Genomic DNA, 18,461 nt, shown 5'->3' on the forward strand with positions numbered 1-18,461 from the left:
TTTAAATAGTGTGCAGCCTCTGGTACTGCATAAAATTATTAATTTCTACCTTCTTTTGCCCTTTGAACTTTTAATTTGCTTTACATTGCCAAGAGGATTGACACGCCGAACTTCCTCAGTGAGGAGTGTAAATGAGGGAAGCAAGTACCCTGTGGTGATTTTTTAATAGGTACATTTTAAGAGATTTTGGGTTTTTTTCTCAGTGTGTGTACCTGCTACTCCCTTAAACTGTAGATTTTGGAGTATTTCTTGTGGGTTCACTGTGTCCAGCTCTCAGCAAACCTCTTCTGTGTGAATTCTAGAAATGTGTATCATAGTATTAAATCTGCCTACAAAATGAGTGGCTCAGCAGGAGGATTTTCAGTAAACGGGGTTGCAGCATTTAGCCTGACTGTGTAGTTTTGCATCTTCCTACTTTCTTCCAATACATATCTCAACACTCAGGGTCTTTTTCCTCTCTCAGAAAGGTTTTTAACTGTTAACTCCATCAGATGTTTCTCTTTGCAGTGATACAGTGCTATGTTTGTATTTTTGCTGCTCGATGCCAGAATTAAAAAAATTGCAGATTTTTTATTTGAGAGCAATGAATTTCTGAGAAGAACAGAGAAAGGATAAATAAATTTGGATCTTAGGCTGTTTTCTTATCAGACTGAAACATGTTTTCAGTTTCTCTGGATTTATACCTTAGGGTTGCAGCAGTTACCCTGGAACTGCAGTGACACCAGCTCTGTGTTGACATGCAGTATCTTTACCAGAAATCCTTGAAAACTAAGGGTGATTTGAATCTCCTGTTGAGAAATTGGCTGCCAGTGAATTCATTGCCATTCCCCACATTGATTCCCTTCCTGAAGCATCTCTCTTCAGGCTTAGCGGAGCTGAGGGCCAGCCTGTGTAGGCTGTTCCCAGTGCTGCAGCTTGTCCCTCTCTGGGATACCTGATTTCCTTGGGAGAGAGCCTGCCGGCTTCTTTTCTGCAGGTCTCTCTGGGTACAAAAGCTGCTGTCAGCAACTTTAACAGGGGAGTTTATGCTCATAGCTGCATTAATTGTCATGTGAATCTGTGCTCCTGTGCTGAGGTGCCCCAAGAGCTTTGCCTCCCTTGCTTTAGATCTTGCTCTCTCTCTTTCCTCCCTGTAGGCTATTGTAGAGAAGAGTGTGTTTCTCTGAATTAGTGGTAACAGCAAAGAAGAAATGCAGTCCTTAGCAATTTTTAGGGTTTGCTTTGCCCTGAGGCTGTGGCTCTATTCGTTTCACTTTCTGGAAGGACATAAGGGGGCCGATGTCCTCTGTAAGAGAGGAACCCAAATGGCCATTAATTTCCTGGGTGGGTGGGTGAGGGGAAACTGCCTTCAGAATTGTGTTCACAGCGAAATGAATCTGTGTGGCTTGCATCACTAGAGAGCTAGAAATGTCCATGGATTGGCAGGTAAGGAATGCAGGGAGGAAAACAGGTTTTAAACTTTGTCAAGGAATGCAGCGTTTGTGAAAACAAAGAGTAAATAGCAGCGTCCAGGAAAAAGCTGTAGGCACCAGGTAGTTTTCCTTCTGTTCTGCCAGCGTCCCTGTATAACCCTTTGTTTTTCCAAACCCAGAAACTTGAATCCAAACAGCTGGACAGAGTGAAAATGATAGGACGAGGTTACATCTGGGAATATTTTGCAATAGAATTATTTAAAAATCTAGGAAAGCATCCTCAGTCCCTGATGCACTGCAGAATTGAAGGGGCGTGTGTGTATTGGAAGCTGTGTAATTGTCTGTGATGTTCGAAGCATGGCTGTGGGACCTTGGCAAGAAGCTACTGGGGGAAGCAGTGTGACAGAGAGATGCAGAATGAGGAGGTACCTTCTGCTCCGTCCTTCAGCGTCCTCACTTCCAGCTGCCCAGGGGCACTGCACAGCCTTTGTTTCCCCCAGTCCCGCAAACGCAGAAGCCTGGATGGGATGAAGAGTGAGTGTTTCTCTGTAAAAAGAGACAGAAACTGACATGGGGCAGGAGACTAGTAGGTGGGAGAGGGGAGTGCAGATGAGGTGAAAGCAGGAGGGTCTACAGGGTACCATATCCTGAGGTGATGAGGCAGATTGGGGGCCAATGTCTGGGCCACTGGGGAAGTGGTATTCCCTCTGAACAGTTTGTGGACATCACAGAAGGGATGTGTGGTGTGCTGTCAAAAGGAAGCATGGGTTTGCTTTGCAGCTGGTCCCTTCTAATGACACTCTAGCACTCCCTGCCTTGCCTGCCACACCTGTCTTTGTGCTCGTGCCACGCTGTGCTTTGATTTTCGAGTACGTTTCCACCCCAGCTGTGTAATGTGAGAAGCTTTTCCCATTCCAGAGCCCTGTGCCTTTTTATATGGACACAAGTTGAGGCTGAATCTTACCTTTTCTGCACTCTGTACTTTCCTGGAGACTTACTGTGTGACTTCTTATGAGAATTGTACCCTTTTTAAGGGCTGAGTTCATGGAAATGGACTGAATACAAGAGAAATCTATGCCTATGTTAGATCCTTCATTACTGCAGAACACTTTACGGTAAGTTAGATCAAGGTGATAACACTTCAGAGAGCTGAGTGGTGGCTGCTTTTGTACTGGCGAGGAGAGGAACCCTGTTTGGCAGCGTAACGGAGGAGTACAGTTGTGGCATTCCCCTATCTCAGCCTGCAATGGTTGTGGGCTAGAGTGGCACTTGTTACGGTGCCAGGCAGGAAGCAGGGGGAGCTGCTAATGAGTAAGGAAAGGAGAGTGGGATCTCATAAAGCTAGGAGATAGTTACAGGTAAACTGAGTTAAATCTGACAGTCTAGGACATAAATGTTTTGAAAGTAACAGGAGGATCCCTTTAGAAAAAAAAAAAAAGACAGGCTTCTGTATAGTCTGACACTGAAATTTCTAGTGAAAATATGGCCAACTTTTGGGTTTGGTTGTTTTCCTCCTATTACAGTAGAAACACTAGCCATGAGGAACGGTTTGGACATATGTGTTTAACTGGGAGAAAAGAGCTGTGACACTGGTGTGGTTGTAACCACAAACTAACTGACAGTTTCCTGCTGCAAGTAACTTTCTATAGATATAAACCTTGTTCATTCGTGTTTGTCTGTGCTGTTTAAATATTGAAGCTTTTTGGTTTTGACAGTCTTTGTAGTAGTAATTTGGGGGATGGTGGCATGAAGAAAGATCATTACAGCACTGATACAAATTCAGGTGAAGTTCAGAAAGTTTTGGTATTTTATGATCTTTTATAATATAAATGTCAAGAAGCAACCCCATTAAATATGCGTGAGATGGGATTTGGAATTATGTTTGTGTGTACAACGCTCTGTTTGTTTCTTGGGAGATAGGATGTAATCATGTGAACTGACCTGTGAGGCTGAGATCTCCACATTCAATACTTCCATGGCATCATTACTTGCTTTTAGCTCTCCTACCTCCTCCCCATCCTTCTTCCCTGTGATGTGTTAAGTATCACAGCTGCAAAAATGAGAGCACGTTTTTCCCTGCTGTTCCCATTCCAGCTAGAAAACTTGGACAGATTCTTCCCTTGTGGTTTTGATACTGTAAATAAAGGCTTGGGAGGTCACACGTTTCCATCTCAAGTTATTTTGATTCCAGTGCTGGAACTGGGGGAGGGAAAGAGGAAGGAAATAAAAAAAAGCAAAACCCTAAAACTATTCTGGCTTGTTGTGGGTAAAGAGAACTCGTCCATGCTAAGGGAAAACAATTGGAAAACACTTCTTTTACAGAGAAGACTTTAGTCTTTGACTAAACCTGACGCTTGTCAAAGATTAGAATTTGACAAGAGTCAAAGATTGAATTTGAATTAGAGTCAAAGATTTCAAAGGAATTTTCTGTTAAGCTTCAAAAAAAATTTATCTCCAGAGTAGAGGCCCTGAACACCAAACTCCTGTGATCCAGTGCTGTTCCTGGATGCTTCTGAAATTTGGTGTCTAGCTTTAAAGACAAATTGATGTGACTCTCTAAGCATATTAGTGAGTAGTTTTACCTATGTTCCTGTGAATATGGTTACTTATATGCTTAGATATCAGTGAAGTGCACTTTTAAACGTGGAGTTGAGAAGTTCTGGTTGTAGTTCTTGCTGGCTGTGATGCACCTTGTGTAGTTCTTGCTGACCAGCCTGGGTTGCTGTGTACAGCCCATGACAGTGCCTGGTTGCCTTGGGCGTGGGTGGAAAATATGTATGCATGCTCACTCCACATCAGTAGTGTGGTTCTGCTTTCCGAAAACCAGCACAGAATTGCGATGCGTTGTGGTGGCTGTTACTGCTGGTGTTCACAGCTCGTGTCCTACATCTGGCAGTCCTGGTCTCTTCAGCTGCGACCCTATCCGTATTGGTGTTTGAGGCTTTGAATATTCACAGAAAACACTGCCTAGGTTTAAACTTACATTTCGTGGTTTTGCTTTTGATATTTGTACAGTCCTGTTCTGGGTGTACTAAGAAATAAGCTCAGAAAAAGGTCCATTGGGCTTTACTACTGGTTGGTGATGTGCAGTATGGTTAATCCTGGCCAACAGTGCAGAAACTGAGAGTTACTGGCAACTGTGTTACTCACTTCTGTTGAGTTTTGAAGAGGCCTTTTCCTGGTAAAGAGTTTTTGTTATTTTTTCATCAAAACAGGATACAAAATATGAATCTAATTTGCCACTACAGAACTCGCATTGTACCTTGACACTACAAGAATTATTTCTCTTTCCATAAACTGTTATATTTATAAATGTACGGCAGGAACAGAAGAGAAACATTCCACATCTAGATATTAGTCTCTGCCCAGGACAGTCCTTTGAGTCAATAACTTCTTTTCTTCCTTGATATTCTTTTGCATTTTTTTTTCTCTAATGGGCACATGACATATGGACATAAAAAATAATGGCCCAATTTCACCCTTGCTATAGCTCATTGACGTCATTAAAGCTGCAGCAGGGATGACTTGGCCCAGATTCTTTAAAAATAAGACCTGATGAATAACCTCTCATGGAAAAGCTCTGTAGAGAAGGTTGTCCTGAGCACAGCATAGAACAGATGCTGTGCAATTCACTGTGACATTCGATAAAACTCCCGTTGTGCCTTTGCTGTGCAATGGGGGTAGAACCCTTCCTGGAGGGGACAGCAAGATATGTGCTTGCAAACCTGCTCTTACCATACCTTAATAGTGTGATGGAAAAGGGCAATTAATGAAGAGAGAGGCGGCCACTTAAAGCAGAGGCAGATCCAGGTGGAGACCTGACTTCCTTGGAAGTTGTCAGAGGTGTTTTCTCTGCCTCAGGACTGGGCTTGCATGTAGCAAGCCAAAAGATGGAAACTAGTAGGAATGATCTCTGGAAAACTCACGCCTCAAGCAGATTTTCAGGAAGGTGGTTTGTGTCTGGTTAGTCTTTTTTATTTTTTCTTCTTGTGCCTTTTCCTCCCTCCTGCCCAGAGATCGTGCTCTCTGCAGTGTTGGAGTATTGTCTTGTAAGGATTAGTCATCTGAACACTCTTTGCCGACCCAGGTCCAGTGTCTCAAGGTAGTTCTAAGTTGCAGCTACTTTTGCAGCCATACTGCCCTCTTTATAACTTGACATAGAAATAGACATTACACGGAATGTGGCGGAAAGAAGGTGGTACAAATCATGGCAAAAATATTAAATTGACCTTGACTTAAAAGTTCAGTCTGAATTAAGCTGAAATGTACCTTCAGATCTGAACAAACTGAAAACAGAGGCAAATGTGAAAGGTCCTTAAGAGCTACTGACTACTTTCCACTAACTAAAATAGTGGTAGTGATTCATAGATGGCAGTTCTGAAAGTCCTTACACTAACTTAGAAAGTGAATGTTTTGCTCACCTTGTAAAGAGCAGTCCAAAGCTGGATCTGTAGTGGGTGACTGCTGATCGCTGTATAGCCCATATTTCTTGCCTAGGGCGTCTTTAATTTAAATGAATTCTTGGTGGTAATAGCTGTGTCTGGCCAAGACAGGTTCTCTTGCAGTAAGTCCAAGAAATCAGATAGTTCTTTTTCCAGTGCCACACTCTTCTGGTCCACTGACTATAACTTCAAGAACACATAGTTCCCAAGAATGAAAATGCTTACTGTGTTTTAGGTGACAGATGAAACTAGCATGGGTGATGGAAAGATGGAATGAATAGCAGTCTTGTCCACTTACGAGAGTGTGTTCATTATAAGAGAATTTAAGCTGGAAAGGTTTTTTTGCAGTCCAAAGCCAGAATAGTGCCAAAGTGATATTGACTAGTATAAATAGTGAGGGGAGGATTAGATCTTTAAAATATATTCAGTCTTTTGATTTGTCATCCAAAACTCTGCTGGTAAGACAAGGAAAGAAATCTGGGCTTAACCTGATAAATGTCCTTCTAACGGTGGAAAAAGTGAGAGAAACCGACAACTTAATTCATGGTATCCAGAGAGACCACGCAGCAGCTGGCAGCAGGCTTCTAAGGAAGAGTATTAATGCTAGTGGAGGTAGAGTGAGGAGAAAGGTAACTGAAAACTCTGCAGCCTTAAGGGCTTTTGGAAGCCTTTCTGAAGGCTGAGCGGAGCACATTTCTTGGCACTCCGACGCAGTACTGGGAAATGACATAGTGCAGCCAAGCTTTCGTTTATGTCCTTTGAAACCTCAATGTGTGGATGTATACATTGCACAGTTGTCCCCTGGGGTGTATGAGTGTTATCAGGGAGATAACCTTGGCTGAGCACTGGAAGTGTTTTGGTGTGTGTGGCTGCATGGTTGCGACCCCTCTGATTGCACCTCAGCTTTACAGCTTCCAGTGGAAACTGTCCAAAATGTACCAGTTCATAATGAGGCTGTAAGTTCTGCAGTAGAATTTTGCATTAATCTAGAGAGAAGGATGCACCAGCATATGTATGGACTGACTCTCTTGTGTATGCATGTTTATGAAGAATGATGAGTTGAACTTGGTATGCAGATTAGGAGTGTTCCAAGTATCTGAAGAAAATCCTTTGGCTGTGCTGTTTCTGCATTATCCAGAAAAAGCATCAAACCAAAAAGAGAGGGGAATGCAAATACCATATTTATTCAGATTAGAAAGGAATTTGGGGATGGAGCCCTGGAGGAAAGGGGAACTGTTCAGTGCAGGAGAACTTTCCGTTTATTTGATGGGAAATTTTTATCTATTCTGGATGATATAAATGTTAAGCTTGCTTTAACGGTTAGGGTCACTTCAGAATGTCACCTGCTAAGCTCTTAGGTTCCACTGGGTGCTATAGAGGCCCATAAAGTTCAGCTATGTTCTTAAGAGCTCATGGAGAGTAACAAAGGAGGAGGAAAGGAAAGCTTTCTGGCAGTACTATTTGTGTTTATAAAAGAACTGTCTAAGAAGAAAACCTTGAAATTAATTTGAGCTTTGCCCTTGATCAATGATTCTGGCTTGTCTGCTAATTCTGTGTGTTGCTAGAACGCAGTCTACCAATAAAAGTTATTTTTTAATTTATTATTTTGAAGTTTGTTTTGATGGATTATGTTTCTAGGTAACTATTCAAGGTTATTTCTGGGTAATGCTGGCAGAATGGTTATTAACATGTGACCAGACCCAGGTAGAGTCCCTTTGGAAAATTTGGCTGTTCTATGCGCCCTCAGTGAGGGGCAGTGACTGTGCTGAAGCGTGTGAGTCCTCCCAGTTTCCTGCCCACGCTCGGCCTGGAAATAACTCTGTCAATAGTAGAAACGTCACAGCAGGAATGACTTGCTGGATGTGCCTAATTTCATTTATCTAAATGAGCTGTGATCTTGGATTTAACATGCTGTTTCATAGCTAAGATAAGAGGCGCATGAATTAGATTATTGTTGGAAAAAAACAGGGGGGTGCTGATATAAATATTTCTGTGAGAAGTTTAGCAGAGCATTAGCAAGCCTTTTTATATTTATGAACAGCAGTGGTCAAAGTAGTAGCCTTCAGAAGATGCTTTCCACACGATACTGACTCCAGTCTTTAAAAAAGCATGAATCAGATTAAGACGTGTAGGGTTTTTGTATTTGCCTTTGAGTCTTCAGATGTTGGTGTGAGCTTTAGTCATCTGTGCTGGCAAGAAACTACTGGCTGAAATGGAAGTGGAGGATGTGGACAGAGGTGCTCCTGTTTCAATGGTTGAGGGGCTCCCCAGCACCCTAGGAGGTTACTGCCCCACAGGTAGTTACCCCTCAAGGATTTTATGAGCACTCTTGTCCCCTTGTCGCCACGTCAAGCAGCAGCCAAGGATGTCCCTGCAGTTCGTGGAGCTGAGGATACGTTCAGCAGAGTACGGTAGAGGTTGGTGCCCAAGAGCACTTCTGTCCATGCATGAAATTCCTGAGTAAGAAAGTGCAGAACCTGAGCCGTAGCAGAAATTACAAGTCTTGTAATCTTAACAGTCAGCAGCTGACTAATGGCTGTATGGTCTCTTAGGCAGTTTTTTGATGCTGTTCTTTCAGATGGACTTTTTTAATGCCACGTCCTCTCCCTTCTGACCATTTCCTCCACAGATGGTACAAACTACTTGAGCCATTTTTCTTTTGTTTCAAGTCAGCCTTTTGGTCTGTGCTTCCCATTGGGCACCCTACTGCATTTCCCGGGGATTTGAGAAGAGGCCTTTAGGGAGATAAAGCACTGACAAAAGTTAACATCTCGAAGTATTTTACATGTATACTTGACCTGCGAAATGTCATCTTTTGAATTGATTTTGCTATTTTGTGTCAGAGGCAAGGATGAGCAGTTCTCTCCCTTCCTGTGTTCTGAGGACACGGATCATAGGATCATAGAATCACTAGGTTGGAAGGGACCCACTGGGTCATTGAGTCCAACCATTCCTAACACTCCCTAAACCATGCCCCTCAGCACCTCATCCACCCGTCCCTTAAACACCTCCAGGGAAGGTGACTCCCCCCCTCCCTGGGCAGCCTCTGCCAGTGCCCAATGACCCTTTCTGTGAAAATTTTTTTCCTGATGTCAAGCCTGAACCTCCCCTGGCGGAGCTTGAGGCCATTCCCTCTTGTCCTGTCCCCTGTCACTTGGGAGAAAAGGCCAGCTGCCTCCTCTCCACAACCTCCTTTCAGGTAGTTGTAGAGAGCAATAAGGTCTCCCCTCAGCCTCCTCTTCTCCAGGCTAAACAACCCCAGCTCTCTCAGCCGCTCCTCTTAAGACTTGTTCTCCAATTGACTGGTCCTTGGAATAACTAACACCACAGTGCCAGTTTCATCCTTACTGTCCCCAGGTATAATCGCCCCCACGTGCTCTGTGGTGATACACTGGCGGTCCTCGCCAGCACACCATCTCTCAGTCAATGGAGTCCCACTTCCAGTCTCACTCCCAACTAGCCGGGTCTCGTCCCCCTTCTTATCTAATTTAAAGCTCCATTTAAGAGCCTAGCTAGATTTTTAGTAAGGACTTTAGTCCCCCTAGGAGACAAGCGTGTCTCAGTTTTGGCCTGGAACCAGTGATTTCATTGTGAGGAGCCAGAAGCAGCAGGGCATGGAGGGTATCTCTTTGCGGTGTCATGGTAGGTAGAACACTAGTGCTCTTCAGAGCTGAACTTCTGATAACCTGCAGGGAAGGGACTGTCCCAGCACAGTCATAATACTTAGGTCTGGGCGGATGGCTGTTTTCTGCAGGTCATGGTCAGGGACAAAGGCGTATTCCCTGGACAGGATGGCAGGAAGTTCAGGAGGTTCAGGGACAGCAGAAAGCAGATTCGTGATCCCAGGCTTCTGCGGCTGAAAACATGTTTTTAGATCTGTGCTTGTTCTGTGTTGATGTGCATTATATTTAATTTTGTGGTATGTTCAGTACCTGCCATCTCTCTAGACAGCTGTGCTTAGTCTTATTGTTATCAACATGGCTGTTTACTAGTGATAAAGAACAAGCTGAAAAGGACTAGGATCCTGATACTTGGCAGCTGGGCAACACTTCCATTTGAGTTTGTCTCTTAACAGTGACAGTCGAGACAGAATGTGGATCTTCTTCCTTGAAGATCTAAAATATGCTTTTATTGAATCTTTGGGCTTCGTGAAATCATGATGGAAGAATGTAGCAAAACCACTGGAGAAACTACTGTTGTCTTATTAGCTGCCTCTTAGGAGCTGAAATAGCTCCCTGTGCCATTCTCTTTCCCTTTCTTTTAAAGATAAAGTAGCCTATATTGTGAGTGTTATGTTCACTCAGTAATACACTTGGTGGCTCTATTGTTGCCACACCTCCCCTTGCTGGTAGCTCTGGGAGGTGCCCTGCCCAGCAGAGACACAGTGATATGCTGGTGTTGCATCTTCTGAGCTGTGGCCATCTGACATTGGTTTTCCCCTTGCAGAAAAGCAGGATATGGGTAACTTACCAGCAGCCTTTCATAATTCTGCCTGCTACGCTAATTTAGGGGAAAGCAGCAATTCTCTAGTTGTTCTCATGAACACCATGCACACCTTGGCTGTGCCACCTACCTACCAGCTTTCCTTGCTTGCAGAGTTTGCCTCTTTACCATATCGAAGCCCGGCATAAAGGTGGAACTGAGGTGATTGCAGGCTGCTGGCTGGTTTTCGTAGCCTTGAATCTGAACGAGTGCTGATGTGTTGCTGGGGCTATTCCCAACTAACCCCTTAGCTAATGGATGCTGCTGCCTGACGTAAAAGCAGATGAGAAACTCTGGCCAGGAGCTAAGCTACATCAAGCTGTGCTCTCAGAGGTTAAGCTGATTGCAGATCTCTAATAAATAAATGTTTCTATATTAATAAATAAATGCTTGCAATAGTTGCTTTCTTATAGTGCATGGAAGGTTTCAGAAAGAAAGATTTTCCGCATGAGCCATTTCTGCAGCCTCCACTGACTTGTTAAGATTGGCGTCATTAATTGAATCCTGCCTCTTCCATTAGAACGGAGAGTGCGCTCTCCACTGGCATGTGTGGTTGATGCACTTGAAAGAGTGTGGGAAGGGAAGATATTCGGAGCTACTTGCATCACTTCTGTGGCAGCTGGGCTACTGGGTTGCTTTGGGGAGAGCGGGCAGCCTTTGAACGTGACTGTCTTACACTTGAGTCTTCAAGAGTGGGAAGGTTTCCCTGCTGGAGCTCGTGTAGTGGTTGTTGGTTGGCTGTAGAGACCTGGTGGGGGTGTCTGCTGCTGACTCATTCTTCCTGCAGAGTTTCTCTTAAAAGAAAAATACATCATCTGTATGTTACAAGAAGCTGGATTCTTCTCTCTACGGGGAATGATACTTGTTGGAAATTGATCTCACCTAATCCAAAGCATTGTGAATGTCATAATTGAGATCTACTTAATTTCTGCACTTGATTGGTGAGGAGACACTAGCTGTTCTTTGAAACGGTGCTTTGTGTTTTGAAAATAATCTTACCAATGTGTCGTAAATGCCGTATTGCAGTCTGCCCTCATTAGCCACTGATTAGAAGGTCCTTTGTGAAGTGATGTCTCTTTCTGACATAATTTAATTAATATGGAACCAGTAAAATTTCTAAGGAAACAGAACAGGAGCAAATGTAATACCAGATAAATGTGTGTACTGGGCTATGAAAGTGAACACAAAACTAATTTCTTAATGGAACGGCTAGAGGAACAAACAAATCTACAGAGACGTGGTTGTATGCCTCAGCTAGAAATGTATGTTTGTGGATATAATTAAACTTCAGTTAACAACATATTGTCCTCAGTTTTGGCTAAGAACTGTATTTGGGCTGTGGCTGCATGTCCGAAGTGTTTTTACTGCATTAACTTCTCTGTACAGCATGATCTAGAGCTTTCAAAGCACTTGCAGATCTTGGATGGCTGGCTTGCATTCCAGCTTGTCATAGGTTGGAGAGCATCATGAAGCCTTTCCTACAGATGGGTGGATGATGGAGAAATGGGCGACTGTCCCTGTCACTGACCTGCTGTAGGAGGCAGTGGGTGAGCTGGAGCGACAGTCATCAATAGCAGTGTCTGAGGAAGGGTAAAGTGTGAAGGTGATGGTTCATGATTCACTTTTTGCATTGCAAATCCTGTTTTGTAAGTAAGCTGCTTCCACTGATGCTTTAAATGATTTATTATCTCTCAGAGCTTTTCTTCACCCTGGAAAAAAAACAAAAGGCGATCACTACTTTTTAAAGCTCTGTGCTGAACATTATATGATTAAGTTGTAATTTTGAAGTGATGCATTTGGGCATGTAATTTTCAAGACCATCTTTGGTTTCAGGAATCATAAATACTGGTTCCAGCTGTAATGAAGTGCTGTGCTACTTACTATGTTCCTATGATCCTGTGTGTCTTTTGTTTAAATTATTGAATCACAGTGGCTACGGCCATAATAATCTCGTTGTTTTATGTCTTGGAACAGGGGAAAATAATTTTATTTAGATGGAATAGTGTAATTGTAACACGCCTCTGGGTTTGAGTTAAAGGAGGAGGTGATGCAGGTGGCTGGCAAGACGGTGCTATTCTCTTGATGATTTTCTGCTGCAAATTCCACTGCCGCAGAGTGGTAGCATATTTGGGTTTAATGGAACAACTTGTGAGCAAACACTAGGATGTTTATGATGACAAGGTAGGCACTAGAAAAATAGAGGCTATAAAATCGCTCTCATTAAGGATAGCAGCGTCTGTAATTGGCTCAGGGGAGGAGGTGTAAGGCTGAGATCTGGCTGTCTCGCTGGGGCCAAAGCGCTTAACTCCGTGGCACCTCTAATGGCTGTCTAGGGGTAAGCAGCAGGTTCTGGAACAGGCTGCCCAGGGAGGTGGTCGAGTCGCCTTCCCTGGAGGTGTTTAAGGAACGGGTGGATGAAGTACTTAGGGACATGGTTTAGGGAGTGTTAGGAATGGTTGGACTTGATGATCCAATGGGTCCTTTCCAACCTGGTGATTCTGTGATTCTGTGAAGCAGCTCTCTGCCTGGGTGGTTTTGTGAGGCGCAGTGCCAGGGATGGACTTCAAGATCCTCTGATGCAAAATGCTTTACAAATGAAGTATTTATTACCCTTTTGAAGGGAAAAGGTGCGTGATGGTTTCTTGAATCAGAATGACTACAGATATAATTTGATAAATGAATTATAAAGGCCCAGTGAATGATGCTCTCGAAATACAAGAGTGCCTGGACCATTTGTGCTTTAAATCTTGCTCCACATCTTTGTATTTCCTGCTCATGCTGTTCATGAAAGCAGTCTCCTGTGTCCAGTTGGTTTTGGGCTGATACTGTAGCTGAGTGGTGCATGCTGAAAAGGAAATTTCTGTATCAAGCAAGCAGTGTCCTTTTTTTTTGCACAAAGTATATTGTGTGTATGAGCCTCTCCTATTTTCCCATGTTTTGTGTTTGTAGCTGAGCCCTGGAATGTAATAGTGCTCTTTATATATCCCTTCTGAGTTCAGTTCATGGAGGCATCCCTTCCTCCCCAGGAAACCTTGTACTCCATGGCTGCAGCACAAGCCATGGTTTCTTTCCAAATGAATCATGAGGGTTTTACAAGCTGTAAAACTCCTCTGGAGAGCTTAAGGGTGTGACCAGCTTACAAGCATGGATGGAGTTTTTTTGGTTTGGTTTTTTTTTTTTTCCCCCTGATTCAGGGCTGAATATATCCTGAATAACTGTTTGATGCTTTTGGTTGTCAGCAGGAATTTTTTCCTCTCCTTCAGATGGGATGCAGTGCAATCCCAGGCTCTTGCTGTGCCTACCCTCAAAGCTTTGCTGGCTCTCCCTTGAGGGCTGGGTGTAGGAAGCGATAAAACTTTATTACTGTTAGTTCCTTTAGTCTATGTAAACTTTTTAATGAGGAATAACCTTATGCATTTGGAGGACAAAAGTTGCCCGTCTCTCTGGCTATGGCTAGGCTTTGCTTAAGGAAAATGTGTGTTGCTCCCTGCCTCAATAGTGCTTTGCCGAGGCCCAGAGCTGCTGTCCCATTCCCTGTGGGGGCCCATTTGTGCAGTCCATCTTGTACTAAACAAGCCACTTTTCTGCAGATCGGTGTGACCTGGTGCGCGCAAGAGCCCTGCAAAGGGGACTGTGGGTTGGGCAGCGCTTGTTCCCTTGGGCTCCTCACCGTGCCTGGTGAGCTCTTCTGGCAGTGGGCTCTTGTAGCTGGGAGGCTTTTCGCGCTGGCGTATGCTTGTCCCGCTACAAATGCAGTGCCGAGCTATTTGACATGTGGTCCTATTCTGTCACCACCTCGACTTGGAAGTGTGAGCGATCCCAGGGAGCGCTGGCACGTGTGCTGGGCTGGGAAAGTCTGGAAAGCAATGGCATTTCCAGCTGTTTGGAGCTGTGTCTGGGAGCTGTTGGGTGCACTCCCTGCAGTGCCCTGACAGCTCTCCTGGATTTCTGCAGCCAAGTCCCGCTGCTCTGGCTCAGCAAGAAAGTGAGTTGGCTGCCCTGAAGAGATACATCTCTGGAGCAGGGCACTGGCCAAGAAATCTGGAGCTGGCAGAGAACAAACCAAGCAGGTAGAAACTGTCAGGATCTCTGGGAAATTAGAAAGGAATCTTTTTTCTTCTGGCATATGACAAGAGTAGGTGGTTGAGGAGAGGAATACCTGGCGCGGTGTGGTGGCAGCTTACCCAGCTGCCCTAACTGGATGCTTTTGCCATGAGCCTTTGGACCTATTCTTCTTGGTGTAAATAAAATCAGCTAAATAAAATACTTGTCAAAATAAATAAAACTAAATGAGTATGATTACTTAGAGTCTCTGGGTGCACCTTAAATGGTCAGCATTTGTTCTTTCCTCCCTCTGCAGGCAATTAAATATGGAGAAAGAGAGACCATCAGTGTGCACAGGCAGCATGAAGGCTTGTAATAACTTTCTCCTGTGATAACAGAGATATTTTTATGGTCTGAATTTTTTATTTTACTTTCCCCCCTGGTGGGAGAGAATTACGGGTGAGGAGAGTTGGTGGGCCAGCCCCTGTTGGGAAGCAGTGAATGGAGGAAGGATTTAGTGAAGGAAATGTGTGGCAAATTCCTTGATAAACACTTTTTTCTTTATTTAAAGAGGTTATTTATAACTAAGAGACCATTAACACCCAGGAGGTAATTTTGGTGTAGCAGTACCTTATTGAATGAAAAGCTCATTAGTCTGTTTCTGGATGGAGGCCTTGAGAACAGCCCTTGGTTAATACTGTAGCTAAGGGTTTTTTTTTCCCTCCTCCTTTTTTCTTTAAATGGAGGCTGGTGCAGCTCCTTCCCATGTAGGTTAAAGAACAGCTTGGTGAAGTACACGTCAGCATTTGAATTATGCTTTTCATTTACTGTAAACAACTCTAGTGCTCTCCTTTCTTTAGTGCTCAGGGTTTCTAGAAGGTTTCTTGACAAATCTTCCCCCTCGCCCCCTGCAACCCAGAGATTAAAAAAAAAAGAGTTCCTTTGTGTGTTGCCTGCTTTGCCTCTCTCTCTGATACCATTAGAGATACTGTGTTCTTCGCAAAGGATACTAAAATCAGTAGGGACAGAATTGTGCTGTGAAGAGTCCTGGTCAGGCTTCTGCCCACAGCTCTCCCTGTACTGAGGAGCAGTCAGAACTCATCAATGTAAAACCTTCCATGCCAAGGGAGGAAACAACACATTAACTGGTAAGGGATGGTAAGAATTGTGCATTCCTTATGTGAAATTGGTTTTGTTACTTCTAGCTTGAACACTAACCTAATACTAATAATCCTATATTTAAACAAATTGCCAAATTTTCCCCATGATAGTAGTTGAGAGATAGGAAAGAGAAGTGTGTGGCAAAGGTTAAGCATCGTTGCTGGAACAGGTACTCTGTTTGGTTTAAAATCATCTTTGAAGTGCTCAAATAAAGGGTAATGTGTTCTGAATTATCTCTACCCTACACTCTTTTGAGCTGTTGCTGCAGGATGGCTAATGCAAAACCTCTTGTAGTGGAAAAAATGGTAAGGAAGGTCATGTATTTTGTATCTTCCCCTTTTTTCCCCCACTCTCCAGTTAAAGCGTGTTTGGGCTAGAGTGCTCTGAGCTATCCAGGTGCAGAGGGTATTAAATAGATTCTCCATATTGCTAGCCCTAATTTCAGGCATGCTCTGCATGGCTCATGCCAATACTCACCCACTTGCATTTGCACTTTTGGCAGCAGTGCTGCTCCTCCTGGAGCTCAGCTGGCAGTGGCACTTTGTATTCCCCACAATAAAATAGTGGGGTTTGCGTGGGTAAGGGATTGGTGGGAGGTTGCTCACATCTGTGAACGTGTCCCCGCAGAACACTGCTGTGCTGTGCTTGTTGCAGCCTTTTGGAGGCAACTGGATGGGAGGAAGGGGAAGAGAGCTCTGTAATTCCCTTCTGCTTTTCATAGAGGTGCAGAAATGGCTCTGGATTGCACATTGTGTACGCTCATGCACTTTCACCGTGAAAGGGCTCCCAATTTTTCAAGGCAGAGGCTTGACATGAGTCCAAATGCACTTGACAGTTGTGTCTGTGAAAACCTCTCCTCTGTCTGTGATAAAAACAAAGCTCCTGAGTAACACTCCTCCTTTCTTCCTGTGGCTCTTAAAGACTCTGCATCCTGGAGTTCTGGAGAGGAAGTTTTTATGGTATTCAAAACACTTCATCCATTTTCCATTTAAAAATTTGTCAGAGCAGTGCATTTGAAACAAGATAGCTACGGAGAAGCAATTTGGATTTGTACTTTCTTTAATTGGACTGCGTAAGATTTTATTTACTGATAGTGTCCAAAGGGAGTTGTTAAAATACTGCAGGAAGAGTGAATGTGTCCATTGTGGTAATATGCTTTTGATAAATACATTATGGCATACTTATGAAGTCAGGAAGAAACCTTAATTACTGTTACAGAGCCATTAGAATTTAAAGCAGCAATCTGAGCTCTTGTTGCAATAGTGTTTTATATTTTTCCACTGAAAACTTCAGCACAAAAAAAAGCACTTGTTTTAGAAGATAATTTATCCATTTTTATTTCCTTTGCCTTTTTTAAATGGTGCAGAAGCGACAGTGAGTCTTTGACTCTGATAGCAGTGAGCTCTGTGGATTCATGTAAATAAAAAATACAGCCTTTACACCAAGCACATACCACTCCCATTGACAGGGAAGCCAATGCCCCATGATCTGCTGACTGTTACCTGTGTGTGTATAGCACAAGAAACTGCTGAACTTGGTTCTCCCATCTGTAAAAGGGAGAGAGGGCAGGTCTGGTTTCCGAAAGTCTTGTGTAAAGCTTCTTCTGGGGCTAGGGAAGGAGAAAGACTGGTCTGGGAAACACTTAATAATGAAAACGTAATGATCAGTCAGTGTTACAACCTACATGTAAGGGTGGACAAACCGTCTGTCCTGGGAGCCTCTGCTTCCCGCATCAGCAGTTGCCACAGTGCAGAGCCTGCGCTGTCTTGTTCAGCAATCTTGACAGCAGCCACAAAGCAAATGGAGCTGACTATCCTTATACCAAAAATGTGTGCAAAGGAGGATTTCAGATTTCAAGCACTTATTGTCTTTTTATCTTTAAAGTTATTTAGAGAAAGATTGTTTAATGATTGGGCACCTGGTTTTAGTGCTTTATGGATGTTCGTTCACGCTCTGGTAGTGCATTACTATAGCAGATGTTAATTTAATAGAGTGAACTTTGTTACCCTTCAGGATATAACCATCTTAATTTAAAAAACAAACCTGGCAAAAATGTAGTTGTAAATCAAAGGTTAACAGACATAACAAGGGGAAGGTATTGTTTGCTCCGTTGTCAAACTGGTACTGCGCTGCGTTCTTAGATGGAATATTTCTCTAGCGACAGGAAGGTTAAGTATAAGTTGTACTGTTAGGAGAAAGGAGGAATGAGCCTTACTTATTAGTGATTTTCTAAAGCTGATTGCTTGAAATAATTGCAGGTGCAACATGGTAGTGCTGATGCTTTTCTGGCAGCTGTGGGAAGCGCTGGTCTGTTTAGCCTGACAGTGATCCTCACAGCTATCTCTGGCCAGTTTGTTTTCTCACGAGAGTCAAGCTGGCCCTCAGTTTGGGCTCTGACTCTTGCTGTGTCTGGACAGCAGTGAGACCCTTTACTTGTAAGCTGTTGGTTAAGAAAACACCAGCTGAAAAAGCCCTTCCCAACAATAGGCAAAGTTTGGTGTAGTAAACCTCCAAGTGTGGTCAGGCTGGGAGGATGATAATTTTAGAAATCTTGAGAATATCTGCTGAACATGTTGGAGCAGTGTTGTCCTTTTGCAAAAGTGTGTTTATCTTTTGCTGTGGGACAAAGTTTAGTGTCATTTGTAAAGGCTGCACTTTTAGACTGTTTCTTGGTTTGACTCGGTTATCAGTAATTAAAAAAAAAAACACAAACAAAACCCAAAAGCCAACCCCAAACACTAAACTATTCTAAAGCTGAGTGTTTTTTCTCTGTGTGCTTTCAGCATACTGAGCTAGGGAAGGCGATGATGATAAATATTGCCTTGTTTCTGAATGCTGTTGGGTAAGATCCCTCACTGCAGCATCTGAAGCATTACTGGAAATATTCTGAACTGTTATAACAACATCTCTGATGTAATTT

At 43.5% G+C, this 18,461-nt stretch overlaps 1 protein-coding gene across 13 annotated transcripts in view; it reads left to right on the forward strand.

Annotated features, from left to right (window-relative positions):
• Nucleotides 1–18,461, forward strand: part of PITPNM2 (phosphatidylinositol transfer protein membrane associated 2) — a 133,529-nt gene that overhangs the window by 16,320 nt on the left and 98,748 nt on the right. The gene's annotated exons all lie outside the window — the stretch shown is intronic.

The sequence above is a fragment of the Cuculus canorus genome, chromosome 17, assembly GCF_017976375.1.
Source record: "Cuculus canorus isolate bCucCan1 chromosome 17, bCucCan1.pri, whole genome shotgun sequence".
Classification (NCBI taxonomy): domain Eukaryota; kingdom Metazoa; phylum Chordata; class Aves; order Cuculiformes; family Cuculidae; genus Cuculus; species Cuculus canorus.